Source organism: Suricata suricatta, chromosome 5, assembly GCF_006229205.1.
Source record: "Suricata suricatta isolate VVHF042 chromosome 5, meerkat_22Aug2017_6uvM2_HiC, whole genome shotgun sequence".
NCBI lineage: Eukaryota > Metazoa > Chordata > Mammalia > Carnivora > Herpestidae > Suricata > Suricata suricatta.
The window spans coordinates 134,483,417-134,496,554 of record NC_043704.1 but is presented as its reverse complement, the minus strand read 5'-3'; positions in this window follow the sequence as shown (position 1 = coordinate 134,496,554).

Genomic DNA, 13,138 nt, shown 5'->3' with positions numbered 1-13,138 from the left:
ACGTGAAAAACCACAAGCCACTGGCCAGTGTCAGTGTGATTCAGTCAGCTGTGTTTGCAAGCTGACAGTTACTGACGTCAGGATTCTGTGCTCCTGCAAACACGGGAAGGCACGGGTCCGACCCTTCCAGAAGACTAATTAAGGAGTGGCTCTCAGGTCTTTGAGAAAAATCACATGTGGCAAGAGATACCTATTCATAATCGTGAGTCCTCTTTAGTAAAAGCTCTAAGGAGTTTGCGGCCTGTCCTCCAGTGTTGGCTGAAAGAAACAGTGAATTCTCCAGGCAGCACCGAGTTTTCTCAGGCCGGCTTTTTCACGAGGGGCCCTGGGGTTACCCTAGGGGCATGGCTTATGTCACCAGCAGCCATGCTCGAGTTTGGTCAAGTGTCTGAGGGCAGAGGTTTGGGAAGAGACGTTATGCGCGGAGTTCTAGAGCTCTCAAAGCCATCCCATGCGATTGTATACAGAGATGGGGCCTGCAGGAGGTCAGCAAAGTAAAACGAGGTGATAAGGGAAGGACTCTATCTAGTAGTGTCGGAGTCCTTGTAAGAAGAGGAAGAGATTCCCGAGATCTCCACATGCCCAACGTGACAAAGCCACGTGAGGACAGAGCCAAGGAGCAGCTTTTGCAAACCAGAAAGAGAGCCTTCACTAGAAACAGAGTCGGCTGGTACCTCAATCTAGACTTTGAGAACGGTGAGAAAATAAATTTCTGTTGTGTAATCTCCCAGGCTGTAATATTTTGTCATGGCGTTTCCGGCAGGCTAGTACATCTCCGTACACACTACATTTGAAAGCCTACTAGGTATCCATGTTAACATTCCCTGATAATACATGTCTACACAGACCCATTTTTATTTAGAAATCACAAACAAAACGTTTTTTTCAACTAAGGCTGTTTACTAGATATGCTAATTTCAGCCTCCCTTCGGGACTTAAAAGATTTGTTTATAGTTAAGCAGCATTTATACTCATTTATACTAGCTTCAAAAACTAAAGGTATTGCCAAAAGGTGAAAGGTGAATTGCTTTTAATACCACTAAGTGGACCAAAACAGAGTGGGTTTGTGTGTGGGTGTGTGTGGGTGTGACATAATATTAATGTACTTGGATGAATTAACCTTTCAAATATAATTAATGACAAGTATCCAGAGAATAAAAGAATGAATGTAAAGTACCCAGAACAGTGCCTGGAACACAGTAGATATTCAGTCAACAGTAGTGGTCTATTCCCACCATGTGTCACACTGTTACACAAATACAAACGTATACACCCACGTCTTCTGGCCTTTTGTGGCACTCATAACCCTTGACTACAACTTACAGAGCTTACAAACTGAATTACCAAATACAGTAACTGACAAACAGAACTGATCTGTCTCATCATTTGAGAGATATCATCAATTAACAGGCTGAAATAATGATACACCAGTATCACTACTATAAAAAGTGTAAAGTTACACCATGATCATCTATATAGAAAATAACAGTCAAACTCCGTTTTTTTTTTTTTTTATCAGAAGACTGGGTATATTCCCTAATCCAGGCTGGTGTACAAAATTATATCAATAGAGAATTGGGATTTATACACTGGTTATTTGTGACTATGGTTCCCAACAGATTCTTTGGTTTTTAGAAAAGTTTGGAAAATTCTCGTCATTTTTTATTTGTCTCTAGTTGATAAAGATTTTTCAACTTTGAAAGGAAAAGTGACCAAAATCACAAATTGATCCTCACTGTTTTGCCTGATTTGTGTTTTATTTATATAATAAGATAGATGTTAACATACAACAGTATAGAAAAGTTAGCTCACAGTGTGCGTTTAAGTTATGCTAAACAGCAATGAGCAGGGTTGAAAATAAGATTAAAAATGATCTTCCAACTGTAGAATAAGATGATTATATGATTAAAATGATTATATTTAGTCTGTAACTTCAGGGAAAAGTCTGCTTCATTTTGTTGCATCCAGAAGTGGTTTAGGAACCAAAAAAATGAATGATTTCCCTTGGGATGCCAACTGACACAAACACACAGATCACCCCGAATCCACACAATTGTACTGAATGGTGTGTCACAATCCTTCTTTCTCTGAGCCTTTTTAGGTCACAAAGCTTCAGCTACTCAGTCCTTCTGGGACTTAAGTATCTGCCTTCAATAGTTTCTGTTAATTTCTACTTAATCTGTCTTAGTTCAGGCCGCTAGAACAAAGTACCATAGACTGGATGGCTTAGATAAAACAGAAATTTATTTTGACAGTTCTTGGGGCTTAAATCTGAGATCAGGGTGCCAGATGGTCAAACGCTGGTGGGAGCCCCTTTCCAAGCTGTAAACTGCCCTCTTCGGCCTGTGTCCTTTCATGGTGGAAGGAGAGAGGGAACCCTCTGGTTTCTTTTATAAGGGCACTCGTCATTCACAAGGTTCTGTGCCTCCATGAGCTAATCACCTCCCAAACACTTCAGCTCCAAATACCATCCCACTGGAGATCCATTTCAACATAAGACTTGTGGGAAGGCACAAACACTCCATGGGTAGCAGAATTCATGTCAAATCGACAGTTAAGAAACCTTTTGCCTCTGCTCAGTGCAAGACACTTCAAAAAGATGTTTCTACATACACATTCTTTAAGCAAAACTGGACATACCCTGTGATAAAATTAAATATAAAAATCTAGGTAAGAGATCAAGGTGGTTCCTTGGTCCCAAATGCAGCAGGGAAGATCTTTTCTTTTCTGCCACTCCACCTTCAGTTTTTCACAAATCAAGAAGACGCTTATTTTATTGAGTTCTATCTTGAAACTCTAATTAGGTCATTGTACCTGTGGGAAAGACAACTATGCATGGAAAGCTCAGGCACCTTTAGAGACATGAATGTTCTCCTTCCTTCTGTATTCTCTCACTTTTGTCTTGTCCCCTAGATGCCAAAGTAGGAAGTCATTCTAGGGCTTGCTCTCAGGGACGTAAGGGATCACTCTGGAGCCCACATTTTGCCTCTTCTGTTTATGCTGCAAGATCAGTTAAGACAGCCTGGCCTATCTGTCTTGAAAGATTTCTGCTTCTCAGTGTCCTGTGTCTTGGTAATCAATCAGCCTCTGAAAGGTGGCTTATGGCAAAACTTGGACAAGCGGAGGGAGATACCGTTGCGGGCTTTGGGTAGATCACTAATTCTAGCTCACTTTCCCAGAATGCCGGGCATTGAAGTTATGAGCTCAAGACCAGTCAAAATAAAATGTGTCTTTAATTCTTATTTGTGATTGGGTTTTTTTGTTTGTTTGTTTACAAATTTCCCTTGGAATTTTCAAGAGCAGACCTGGATATGTTTGGGGCACAATTTGGCATCCTGAGCCTTCTGACCATAATAGAGTATTAATATCATTAATACAGTGAGTATTAGTAGAGACCCCGGATTAAATATAAATGTAGTGCTTATGTATATTATATATTTAATACATGTACATATTGTATGTGTAAAATATATGTATATGCATATTTATATATATGTGGGGGTGTATATACGGCACACTAATTTCAGACACATTTGTCATAGAATAGAGATGGAAGTTTCTACATTGATCTTTAGAACTAACACTGATTTATCTACAATTCAAATTTGAAATATTTGTTAGTGACATTATGAGATAAAACCTCGGCCTGGACAACTGGGTGCTGGTTTGTAATATATTGGTAACTCACTAAGTGACTCAACGTTTTCATCTATAAAAGTGACCAGATCTGGGGCGCCTGGCTCAGCCGGTTAAGCGTCTGACTTCAGCTCAGGTCATGATCTCACGGTTCATGGGTTTGAGCCCCACGTCGGACTCTGTGCTGACAGCTCAGAGCCTGGAGCCTGCTTCAGATTCTGTGTCTCTCTTTCTCTCTCTGTCCCTCCCCCACTTGTGCTCTGCTTCTCTCTGTCTCTCAAAAATAAACAATAAAATGTAAAAAAAAAAAAGTTAAAAAAAAAGGTAACCAGATCTTTGCTCGGATACTTTATTGGGTTGTATTATCATTTGGTCAATCTTTCTTTCGCTCAGTGACTGCATTTATTGACTGTTACTATGTGACATCATTATTCTAAACTAGCAGTTCTGTAATTAAATGTATAAAAAGACTTGGCTTGCAAAGGGTCTAAATATTTTTGAAAGCATTTTGACAGGTGTTCAGTTCTACTTAAATATAAATGAAATGTCATGATTTTAATTGTTATGAGCTTCGCCATAAGGAAGTAGAATATTTCCCCAAGGACATTCAGAAGAAGGAAAAGGTAGATGCACCACTACTTATTGAGCTCTTACTATATTCTAGTCAGTGCTGTCCAATAAGATTTTCTGTAATGACGTAAATACCTTTTCCCGCACTGTTGAATATGGTCACCACTCACCACATGTGGCTACTGAGCTCCTGAAATGTTTGTGCCACTGAAGAACTGAAGTTTTATTTTAATTAATTTAAACCTAAATTTAAGTAATCCCACACAGGGGCTCCAGGGTACCCATCTCAGCTGGCTAACCATCTGAATCTTGATTTCGGCTCAGGTCATGATCTCACAGTTCATGAGATCAGCCTTGCATTGGGCTCTGCACTGAGGGCTTGCTCCCCTGCTCTCGCTCTCTCACAATAAATAAATAAACTTTGATATATGTAGATATAGAGACAGAGCTATCTATACACACTCATGGTAGTCACGTGTGGCTCGTGACTCCATATTGGATTGCACAGTGAGATCCATGTTAAGCAATTTACAGGAAGCAAATTACTTCTTAACTTTACCTAATTCAATGAATAAAATGTACTTAATAATTGATAATTATTACCTTTAGAGTGTTACTATTCAGTTTATTCTACAGATATAAAAACTATAGCTCAGGGCAGTTAAATAACTTGAAAGGTCATTCACCGTGTAAGTGATATAACTGAAACTCCAGGCCAAAGATGATTATGGTCTAATTCCTGAGCTTCGCTTTATGCTACACTAAATGCCAATCACAGGAAAATAGTTACACGTATCTGGAGCTAACAACAAATGAAAAACGGTGATGTGATAAGTAAAAATTGTTAAAGTAATATAGAAAGAGGAAAATATTTATGACACATGAAAAGAGCAGGATGCAAAAGAATATAAACTTTCCACGAGTAATTGTGGAAAAATAACATGAACATGTTAATACCAACATGCAAATTTGAACTCAGATTATTTTTCTGGTGATAATCTTATGGATGCAGTTTAAGTGTCTTTACTGTTTGTAACTTACTAGTTTTAATTTTGCTTTTATTGGTCCTTTCATATTAAACAGGCAGCAACACCGTGTTATGTGGAAACAAGCAGAGAAATTCATTTGTCTGACCTTCAAATTAGGACAAGCCTAGGACTGACTAGGAGTTTACAAACACTATTGCAAGCCTATCCTAAAATTTGCATTTTCCTTGCTAACAAATTCTCAAATTTCTTCAAAAAGAAAACTGCAACCAATCTCATGGAATTTAATAGTTTTATCCAAGCTGGTTAGGATTATCTTCATTCTTCTTTGCCATCTCCTCACTTTCCCAGCCACTTGTGGACCCAGAGAGGACCATATTATCTGATTTTAGCTAATTGGACATAAAGAGACACCAGCAGGGGAATCTAAAAAGGATTTTACTCCTTAACAAAAGGAAAGCCCCTTTTCTACCTGCTTTCCTCTCTTTGTGTTTGGAATGTGATTTGGTGACACTCTGCTTGGAGATGCAACTGCCATTTTGTGTCCGCAAGAGAAGGATACAGACGAACAGAAATATTTGCATCCCTGACCTAGTAGAGATGCTGTTTGAAGGAAGGAAGGAAGGAAGGAAGGAAGGAAGAAAGAAAGAACGAAGAGAAAAGAAAAGGTATATCTCTATAATTTGTATATAATTTCATTTTCTTTTTTTACGCCATTTTTTGGAGAATGTTCTGTTACCTGCAGCTTAAAACGTTTCTAACAGATTCACATTCCCTCGCCTGACAAGCTGTGGTTTCCATTGTGCGGAAGATGCAGGAAGTTGGGGGACTGGGTATTAGCTTGCCTTTGTGGTACAGGTTTTCCATAAATCTCCATAAAAGACAGAGTCTCTATGCAAACCATCAGACCACAGCTGAAAAGACTTGCTAACAGCATCGTTAAAATCTATAAAGCAGCAGGGACCTAAAAGATCCACAAATGTCTATTTTTAAATTCTGCTCTCTAACATGAATATATTAAAGTTGCTGAAGTCTTTCTACAGATGATATTTGGGCTGGCATTTCTGTAAGGGGAAGAGATTATCTTTTGCTTACGATTTGTCACTTCTGACTGACTGTAGATCACAGCACTTCAGAAGCTTAACCCCTTTAAGTTAGGCTTTCTTCCAACATTTACAAAAATCCTGTCAGCAGGCTGATGAAAATAGAAGCGGCAAAGCAATTAGGTGTAATCCCAAACATCGGCAGGCCAAGCCAGACCAATAAATGCTTTCTCCTATTTTAGTTACATACAACTCAAAAGTCTCATTTAAGGTCCTGACAAAGCGAAAAGAATAGAGGATCCTTCAAATTATATACACTGAAATTCAACTGTAAATACTTCCATCCAATTCTCGTGGCAAATGCTGGCCATCAATGTCAGTGAAACTTAGCGCAATAAAGTTATTTTGTGTCTGGATTCATTGGCACAGAATCATGGAAAATTGGACCTCAGTCCAATTTAGGAAACATTTCACAAATGCCTACTTGTCCTAAGTGCTTTCAATAGTTGGACATAAAGATAAGCCTTCAAGCATCCCACAGTCTACAGGCAGGTTGTAATCTATTTCCTCAATACTGCATACGCCATTTTATTATGAATTCATAGTATCACAGATCTTAATATTTGAAGAAAGCTACAGCAAGACATATTCTCATCAATAATTAGCCTTGGTTAATTTCTATTAAATAAGTAAATAACCCATAGGAATTTGGTTAACTTCCAAAGCATTAAGTGGAGAATTTTTTTTTTTTACCTGAGCCAGAAAATCTAAATTAGATTAATTTAGAAAACAATCTAAATGAATACCAGTAATAATGAGGAGGCAACTTAGGTTTTGGTAAAGTACACAATGAAACGGAGTTTTGCAAATCCCTGTCCATTTTCTTTTTTTTTTCTTTTTCTTTCTTTTTTTTTTTTATTGTTTTTATTTATTTTTGAGAGAGAGAGAGAGAGAGAGAGAGAGAGAGAGAGAGAGAGAGACAGCGTGAGCAGGGGAGGGTCAGAGAGAGAGGGAGACACAGAATCTGAAGCAGGCTCCAGACTCTGAGCTAGCTGTCAGCACAGAGTCCAAGGCAGGGCTTGAACCCACGAACCGTGAGATCATGACCTGAGCCGAAGCCGGCCGCTCAACCGACTGAGCCACCCAGGTGCCTCCCTCTCCATTTTCTTTAGCGAAATCGCCACAGAATCTTTTCCTTCTGCCTAATCAAATTAAAGTTTTTGGCTAGCAGCTAACTTTCTGCAAGTAGTTTTTTTGTAAGAAATCTTTGTTTTACTAATTGTGTTTTGTACCGATTCCCAGGTTATTGAGCTTTCTGATGATCTTCTGAGACTAGTTAACGAAGTTGTTCATATATGCGCATGCTCTCTCAGCCCTCTCCACCAAAAATGGTAGAAGCTATAAGTCGGATATCTTAGTAAGGTCAATAATGACTCTCAAGTGACAATTCTGGGTCTCTGGGCAATAGGTGCCAAAGGGAAAATAAAAATGCAAGAGAGTTATTGGAGGGAATTCCCGTGAGGGGTGGAAAAAAAAGAGAGCAAAGGCAACAATAGTCTGGAAAAGCCTTCTCACCATGATGCTGGTCTCACACTTGCAAAAGGAAGGGAAGGAAGCAGGACCGGGCAGGACGACCCTCAGACTGCAGGGCAGTTCTGCACAAGTCTCAGGTGGCCCACCACCAGGAAGTTTCAGGGTAAAGACTGCCCATAAGAGGAGAGTCAATATGACCACAAATGGTAAGCCCTCGGATCCGCATGTTCCGTCATGGGCTAGAGGCTGCCCAGAAAGTGTGTGGCCTTGAACTGAAAGCTGAGACACACCTTGACGTGCTGGGGCTCAGCTTACCCAGATTCTCTTTCAAAAGATGCGAGTGCTCACCTCCAAGGCTGCAGTAGTGAACTGGTAATGATTTTTAACCTTTTACCTTATGATATTTGGCAGTTTTCTAGAGCTAAGCTCTGGCCATGTAACTTAGTACTTAAAAGGGGACCAGAACATGGTGACATTGTTTACCTTTTCCCCCATCTTTCTCTTCTATCTTTCATTACCCATGGTGCTTTGAGATTTTGCCAGTCACTTCATAAGGCTGGATATGATTCAAACCCTAATGCCTAAGAGGGAGAGTTGGATGTGGAACAGATATCCCCCAAATTATAAAATTTCCTCTATACTGGGTGACAGGACAGTTTTGTAGATAGTATTCAGCAAGTTATATTGGCTTACTACAAGAATTATTATATATATATTTTTTACCTGTTTGATGCTATCATACTAGAAAGTAGAGTAGTTACATCTCTAATTTTTTCATATGGTTACCTTTAGTTTTATATCAATGAATAGTCAGACTACGAAAAATTCAATTTTTTAATATTCATTTAGTACAAAAATAAAGGACAAGTGAAAAAGACTTGAAGTGACAAACTAAACTTAAAAGTACTATGCCAGAACTATATCTAAATTTAGTATTTAATTCCATATGATACAAAATATTAAATATCTATTTGAAAAGGCAGCTAGTGCTATGTCATTGAAGGTAGAAATAATTGATGATCAGTTTTTATATCTCAAGAAGTAAGCTGTCAATATGTAGATTTAATAATTGTATAAAAATCCTAAGTGTGATATCAGAAAACATGTTATGATGATCTCTAAAAGCAAAGTTGTGGCTACATATTTAAGTAAATTGCACAGTTCCATTTTTCAATAAAAAAGTATTTTAAGGGTGCCTAGGTAGCTCAGTCAGTTGAGCATCCAACTTTGGCTCAGCCCACAATCTCGAGTTCATGGGTTCAAGCCTCACATTAGGCTCACTGCTATTAGCCTATCAGCACAGAACCCACTTTGGATCCTCTGTCCCCCTCTCTCTGTTCCTTCCTCACTTGCTTTCTCCCCCAAATAAATAAATCTTTAAAAAAAGTATTTTAATAGTTATTATTGAATAATAAACTGCAAATTGTTTTGGAGCTTTACAAAAATTGTATCATACTCTACATATCATATATATGATACCATATGCTATATATTTTATGTATCTATAGTGTATATATATATATATATAATAAACACACATACATACACATGTATGGGGATTATATACATTAGTTTTTGGGGGGGCACCTGGGTGGTTCAGTTAAGCAACCAACTCTTGACAGTGGTTTAGGTCGTGATCTTGTGGTCCTGAGACTGAGCCCCGCATCAGGCTCTGCAATGAGCATGGAACATGCTTAGGTTTCTCTCTCTCTCCCCTTCTCTCTCTCTGCCCCTCACCTGCTCTCTCTCTCTCAAAGTAATATCTAAATAAAGGTTTATTTATGAGATGAAATAAATTTTACTCAATGATGGGATCTGTGGGAGGCAGAGGCACTGGGCCACGGTGGCACGGGCCGTGCTCAAGGCACCTCTCGGGTGCAGTGTCCACCAAGGAAGCTGCTGATGTGGACAAAGATGCAGCCAGGAATCCCACATGACATGGCACAGAGCCGCATCCCGAGGACCCCGCCATGGCTCCAGCGGGAACAGCCTCCTCTGGAATGACGGAGGCACCCTGGGCACACACTGTACCCACCCCTGTGCAGCCTGACCAGGGTTGGTAGCAAAGGCAATGGCCCCGGTTCCAGGTGGGGGAGGTGCTCCTAAAGTGGCATCCGCCTGTTGCCAGTGTTTGTGTCTCCTGATTTGGGTCTGCTTGGAACTGCCGGACCAGGGCCTCTTCTACCAGCGAGACACATGCACACCAGATGTTTTTGAATGGGCTTTTTCATTCAAACTTTCCCAACATTTCTAATGCTAGCTCTGTCACTTAGATTGGGAGAAAATCTTGTTCATGAGCATCAGGAGTTGAACAAGAATGTTCTTGGGAGAACCGTTTTCAAGAGCAAAACAAAACAAAATGAAACGTGTGTGCACACAAACTCAAAACAAAAAACAAGCAAGCAAGCAAAAAAAAGCACTGGAAATACCTCAAATGTCTGTTTTTTTCTTTCCTTAAGTTTTAGCTTTGCTATTTCCTATTTGGATTTCCAACTTTTTCTTCCTTACGATTTGTGGCATTATAACATATTGTATAAATATGATTTTAGGCACAGGAAGATAGGTTTCAAAACATGTCAGATTTCATATTAGTGACTGATGTATATACAAAGTATATGACCAGGAACAAATGAGAAGACTGGTAGAAGGTAATAAAGGTAGAGTAGAACAATGAGACTTGGAAGAAGAATTGATGGGTCGGCAGTCATGGCCAGGGGATTTGGGGAGGTCGCCTGGGTCTCATATTCCTCATCTGGAATATGGGGACAAGACATAAATAATACCATTCATGCCTGGATTCTGCAGAGTTATTTTGAGAATCAGATACATTACCATATGTGAACGAGCCCTTAAACTCTTAAATTCTGTACATTAAGAATGGAATGCTGCCTTCTTTGTGAAGAAAAGTACAGTAAGAAAGAAAGTATTCTGATATTAAATTAGCAGAAACAAAGATGAACAATGGGAAACGTTAGCCCTGGAAATTTAAGTTAGACATGTAGCTCCAACAAGCTGGAGAGAACATTTCAAGTTACGAGATTACAGAGGACAATCCAGTAGATGGAAATTGCAACCCAGGGAAGAAAAATTAATTTCTGGCTGGATGCTAGAATAATAAATCCACTCATGTTTGGAAAACAGGCCATAGCCAGAGATATGTTACTTCACTTCAGAAAGCATACAGAGGATAAGACCAAATTAGCAAACTGTTTTGTTATACATATTGTAGAGATGGAGCAGAAACTGAAGAAAGGATTGGAAGATATAAATGATACAAACATCCCTCACAAGGGTGTGCGAAATATTGGAGAAGAAATTCGAAAGGCTTTGCTAAGCACTTCCTCCCAGGAATTCATTTGTTACGGCGATTAATACTCATTGTTGCAATAAACAAATTTGCAGGTTTCAGTGACTAAATACAGTCTCATGCAGGCTAGGATATCTTCCTCTGTTTTCGTCTACATTGTATAAACTAAATGCACTTCAAACTGCCATGGCAGGGGAAGGGAGGGATAGAAGCGTTATCCTAGGTCTTAACTGTGTGATCACAGAAGTAAGACACGCTAGTTCTGCTCACAGTCAACTGGCCACAGCTAACCACGCAGCCCCAATCTAATTTGCAAATGTGTCAGAGAAATGGGGAGAGAGCACACAAATATTTGATTGAGCATAGGTCGTATATCTAGAACTTGAATATCCTTTTGTTCCTTTCTTCAAATACAGAGAATGCACTGCAACTCTCCCATAAGGAGTAAGTGCATAAACCCACACAGACGCTGCACCGTAAGAGTCCAGAGTCTCTGCGTATGTGGCAGGAGGGTCTCCATCAGAACAGGTGTAGCACCTCACCTTCTTGAAATTGTTGGGTAACGAAACCAGGTATCTTAGTCTCCACCCCCGTGCTGACGTAAGATAACTACAATACACACTCTTCATTTTTGGAGGGGAAAGAATGGTAGGCACAGTACATGCTGGAACATAACAAGCTCAGCTAAGTCAACACTCTAAGGAATCCCTCCTCTGGGCATTGACGGGGGGCAACCCCTTGATTGGCCCAAATTCTTCCCTCTGAAAAATTCTAATTTGTTCATTTTCCCTTGGCTCTTCTTCCTCTTCATCCATTTTCCTTCTCAGCCATAATCGCCATTGGGTTTTGTGGAGTATGACCATTTTGGGATTACAGAAGCCTCAGCTCACTTTCTGCTCTTGGTAGGTTAGAGTCCCAAGGTCTTTGTCAAAATCTTAAACAGCTAAAAGGGGCCTGGGAAAGCAAAGTTAGCACACTGATTGATATTTGTTGAACGAAGCCTCTGGTTCAAGGATTTTTATGATCTAGAATAGAATGTAAGATATGTGGTCAAATATCTATAATATAAAGCATAACTAGACAGAGCATCATGGCATTCAAAGAAAAAGGAGAAATCAATCCAAATGGAAATACTGAGTTTAGTATATTGGTCTATAATATTATAACCTGCTTTTCTCTCTCTATCCCCTCCATAAATTATGTGCCAGAACAATTACAGTTTCTAGAAGTTATTACTCTTTGATATTTTATCTCTTTCTGTGATTTTGCATAGGTTACTTCCTCTGCTTAGACTTTTCCTCTCATCCACCAACTTACAAATTCCTACTCATCTTGTAAAACTCATCTCAAGTGAACAGTCCTCAATGAAGCCACCTCTGACCAGGAGAGATTAAACTATTCCCTCGTCTGTTGCCGGCATAGGGTTTTGCTTGCTCTGTTTTTACCCCAAGAGTTAAGTATGCAAATGGTACATCCAGGGAAGTTAATGAATACTTTGCAGGCTTGTTCTCAGCCTTTTCTTCTTAGACACGTTTTGCTCTATTTATTTTATGTGGTTATAATTATATTTCATATGTAGTGAAATATCTCAATATTTCTTCAGTTAGCCATAATACTATAAGCTTTTTATTACATAGTTATACGGTTATATTATATTATATTCCAATGAGTGGCCTCTCCATATCGTGGTGACTGAACACAGTTGTTCCCTGTTTTTCTTTTACAAATCACAGACCTACATATGCTTGGGATCCACTAATGCAGCTAATCATGAATTTCATCAACTTCTATTATTTCATAAGCAGCATATGGAACCATTCTTTATTTTCTCATGTGTCAGCTGACAGGAATTTCTTATTGCTGAAGAGCATCTAAAAGTTAAGAATGTACTTGTTCACAACAATAAAACCATGTTCGCTATTTCAACTATGAACCACTGACTGTAGAGCAAATCAAATCAAACGTAGTGGCTAAACACCACAATTTTATTATTTCCCAGGATTCTACATGTTGACCAAGGTCAGCTGGGTAGTGCTCCTCTGTGTGACGTGAGCTGGGACTAC